This window comes from Pinus tabuliformis, chromosome 1_1 (genome assembly GCF_031772625.1).
Source record: "Pinus tabuliformis cultivar Carrire ecotype Pingquan chromosome 1_1, CPIR1, whole genome shotgun sequence".
Lineage (NCBI taxonomy): Eukaryota > Viridiplantae > Streptophyta > Pinopsida > Pinales > Pinaceae > Pinus > Pinus tabuliformis.
Genome location: NC_142297.1, coordinates 423398951 through 423403868, shown reverse-complemented (window position 1 = coordinate 423403868; position 4918 = coordinate 423398951).

Sequence of the window (4918 nt, the reverse complement as noted above, 5' to 3'; positions counted from 1 at the left end):
TGTTCTCATACTTGCATTTTAGTGAAACCAACATATAAATACTTTATTGCACAAGTTTGAGTTAGGAATGAAATAACAAAAATAGATGAATTAAACACTCTTATCTAATGTGGTTAAAGGCAGTGCGTACTCCTTGTTGTGCCAATAGAAATAGGCAGTATTATTAATAGTCTGCAAAAATATTTTTGGGCAATACAAAGTTGTGGAAAAACAAAATCAAGAAAAAAAACAACCTCAAAAGTAAAAAAAGGTGACCTCATGAGAAATTTCTTACAAGAAATCAAACGAGAAAACCAATAGAGGGGTCATTTTCCATAATAAGAACATCAAAACTACGCGTTGAAAAAACAAGAATTAAAAGGAAGGTAAGAAAAACATATAAGAGATTACCTTACATTCACCATTGGATCTAGAACCGTTGAATCCATTAATTTAACCTATCATACTCCCTACCTTGAAAGAGGGGAAAAAGTTATTACTACACATATAAATTGCATATATGGTCACCCCTGCAAATAACATAAATAAGTAAGAGAAGGTGCGCGTGAATGTCTTAAAAGAAAATAGTATTACATGAAGGTGAACAAAACTCGAAACTAGTTGGAATGGAACCCTAGTTTGAGCGGTATATTGACAAGACCCAAGTAAAAATATTAGCACCAAAAGAGATAATGCTAGAGGAAAGCAAAGTATAATGTCTAAGGAAATTTAGCTAAAAGAGACACCATAACTGTATGTGAGATGAGTTTAAAGAAAAATAAAGTTGCACTTTTCCATAAGAAAATTTTGTACTTGTAAAGGCTAGCAATAGACAAATGTGATATTTGGCCAAATTAAGCCATGCCTCCATGATGCACGTACACTAACAAGGGGGTTTGTACATGGCATTGGTCTAAGAAAAAATTCCACCACAAAACCTCAAAATAAAATGAAGAACGAAAAAACGAAAGGGAGAGAAAATGAAAAAGGTAAGAGATTAGGATTTTCGTGTGGAGATCCCCACCCTCAATTTTCATCCTCGCATCCCAACCGTCCAAGCATGTTAGTGCGATCACATGTATCCCATGTGAAGTAGGGGGACGTGCTATAAAGGATTGGGTGCATAGTATTCTGAGGTTGAGTTGAATATGCTACATTGAGAACCGTGGGGTACAATAACCAAACTTCCAGGGAAGATTTAATTCACACCTGTAAAACCTTAATTATGCCATGACTACATGGATATCAGCATCCATAAATATATTTGTGTACTATGAATAATTTGAAGGGAACCTCTAGACATAATAACCTAATGTGTATTAAGAAGGGGTGTACCCTATTGAGGCTATTCATTTTAATATATAAATCACACTTAGGAATGAGTGCAGGTTAGTAAGTGTATGGTTCTATGGACTGAATCCAGTCAGCAAAAAAATAGCACTAGTTTTTTTTTCTTTTTAATACAGTGCACAACCCTTTTAGGTTCATCTTCTGTCTGGTATGTTCGAGTTATCTTTTCCATCCCAGTGAAGAAGAGAATCATACTTTCATTTTTATGTTTAAAAGCAATTCTAGGTCATGTATAATCGATTGGGAACAAATTTGAGTCGTCTCATCTTTCTGAAATTTGAAATATTTTTTTTTTGGAGCATTATGAAATTATTTCGCAATGCGTGTGGGATTTTAACTATGCTATGCATTATCTCGTAGCGACTACCAATAGAAATTTAAGGACGCCATGTTTGGGTTCTAAATGCTTCTTTCACCTTCCCATTCAACCACTTGATAATATGAATCCAATGTAATTCACTAAGGACGGAAACAAATCGAAAGGTGAGAGAAAAATCTCCCATGGTATTTGTCAAATTCAATCCATATTCTTGATTTGACTTCATATGTTAATGTTGCATGGAATACTATGAAATTTGAGGTTAATACAAAGTTGTGTGTGGAGTTAGCCTTGGGTTATTGGTAGCTCGGGTAATGTGGTCTATCATCAAGTGGTATCAGAGCTCAACCATGTTCTTTAGGGAATATCAAAGCCTCAATATTCTTTGGTGATGTAGTTAGAATAACGTAGATTAGATTTTAGAGTTACAATACAATGGAAAGTGAAATGAAGTGATAGTGGAGATGATCACATGTCAATAAGATTTGACCAATGAACAAATGGAATTTCTAGGTTTTAATATAGCTTGACAGTGAAAAGAGGTTGAAGAGAAGAAGAACCTTACACCAAGAGGGGGAAAGTGGAATTTTTAGGAAGTAAGTGAGATGATTGCAAGGAAGTGAAGAGTTGATATGCTCTTCAGGAAAAAAAGTGTATTGGTTGGAAAGGAATTGGTTCAGCAAGTAGATCCAAGAAATATTGTTGAAGATGAGAACTTATTATAGATCTTATAAAATTGAATGTGATGTTTATGCTAACTTGGTCATCAAAAGAATAATCTTTGAAAGACTCGATTGGTAGCAACTACCATATCAATTATGCTATGTCAAAGGAGAAGCAGAAGGAAATGTCTTATATGAGGGAATGGTGACATAATCCAACTGCAAAATCAATTTTGGAAAACTAAGAATAGTGAGCAGTTGAATATCCATCATCCAACAACTTTGAAAGTTGAGGAACAAGCATGCTCAAGAAGAGGTTCTACTGTAGAGAACCTACAGAAGAGAAGATATGAGGAGGATGAATTGGTATGGGTGAAAGTCAATAAACTTGTTATAGGGAAGACAAGGGATTGTTGCAACTTACTAGTAGACAAGTAGAGCTCACCAGAGGAAGAGATCAAGATGAATGCTATTAGTCATAGTAGGTGTTCACAGGAAAGTCACAAGTAGAAGAAGAAAGGTGCCAAAGTAGTTGGACTCAAGGGAATGGGGGATGAAGGATTCAAGGGGAGATGGTTGAGTTAAGAGTAGAAATCAATCATGTGAAATTGTTGCTACAAGAAAGTCAAGATGACCAGAGTTATGGTTGGATAATGAGGAATAAGAAGGTGAGATGGCATTTGTTGTAAAGGAAGTTGAGAGAGAATGTGCATGTCAAATTGGAAGAAGAAATGAGAGAAACTGAGTGTGAAATGGATGTTTTTGTATGTAAATTTGGATAAGTATTGTTCTTTGATGAAGAGGTAGAGATTTTAGAGGAATGATTGGCAAAATATCCATGTGATGGATATTGCATAAAGGTTATAAATACAATTCAAGAAGATTTTTCTGAATTATATGAGGAGCTAGAATTCTTGGAAGAGAGGATAATGAACCAAGGATTGCATATTCAAAATGAAAAATCAAAGTTGGAAAAGGAGAAGATTGTCTTGGATGACAACGAAGATGAAACTGCAAGCTATAACCAATATGTTGTAAGGGAAAGAAATAAACCAGAATTAAATGAATATTGTTTAAATTTTATAACAAAAGAAAGTATGCATCAACCTTAAGACAAAAAAATTTAGCCAAGGACTGGATTAGAAGATGAAATTGAAAAAATGAAAGTAGGAAGGTATAGGTATTTGTATGAAGAGAAAACCTATGAATCGAAGGAAATTTTTTAGCAATGTATTTGCAAGTTTCAACTGTTTGGTAGCAAGTAAAGTTCAAAGTTTGCAGCAGAAGAAGTAGAAGGACGTACAGGTTGATTAAATATATGTTAATATTTTTAAGTTTAATTGTGCAAATGACAATAGTGGAAGGTAAGGACATTTGCAGTAGCCTAGAGAAAAGAGTGGTCGAATGGTTCCATAGAAAAGAACCAAAAAGATGTGAAAATCCCAAACTTAGGACAAAGTTTGGTGAGTTATCATGTAGAAAGATTGAGACTTGTTACTGTATAGGCATGTTTCCACTCATGAGTTGAAGTTGTTACGAGAAGATGAGATGTGTATGACCAAGAGGTCATAAATTTTCATACCTTGGGAGTCTCATGAAGGTGAATAGATGAAGCAAAAAATTCGATAAACACTAGATCAAAATCTTCCCAATGTGATGGGATGGTCACATGATGACATTGGGAGAAATTTTAAATTTTTTGTAAGAAATTGTAAATATTTACATTAAGAAGTGAATTTTGTTTTCAAAATAAATTGGAGTAATTATTTCCTAAGGTTAATATATTTTCATTTTTCCTTATTTTGTGGAGAATGGGAACCAATTCATCTTGGGACTCTTGGTTTCCCCATGTTAGATTTATTTTAAAGAGAAAGAGTGTTTGTAAAGTGTGAAGTGGAGGAGAAGAGAGAAAGGTCAAAAGAGGCTTGGGCTACATTTGCCCACATTTTATATCTAGCAAGGTTTAATGTATGTTTGAATTTGATTAATGAGAAACATGTTTATAAGCCTCCATGTTTGTTAATTTATCTATCTGTATATTGTTAATGAAGATGTGATTTATTAAGGTTGGCACTCGTTAAGTCGATTTATATTAAGGATATGAATGTGTTGAGTAGTGTGGCGGTTGTACGCTTTCGGGGAAAGTTGATTTATGTTCAAGTGTGATTCGGAGTTGAACATATATTCACGTGCGTATGGATTAGAGATTGAGTTTCATAAATGTGTTGTAGATGTTATATATTGATGGTATGCTATTATTGAGCCTTGTATTGTCATGGATATTTGAGTACCTACTATTGATATGTGACCGGTGCTAGTACATTGTAAGTTGAGTTCAAATTGAAATAAAATATGAATATTATGGCGTCAACTGTTGTGTGGTTTGTTCACAGTTATTTTTAGTCTTTTTTCAAAATACCTCTTGGGAGGTTCCTATGCCTTCTCGATTAGTAAGTGCATGGTTATGTGGTGTGAACCCCATCAACAAAAATATAACACTCTATTTTGTTTTTTTTAATATAGTCCACAACCCTTTCATATTCCTCTTCTATCTGGTAAGTTTGAGTTAGCTTTGAAATCCTAGTGTAGAAGGGCATCGTAATTCAAT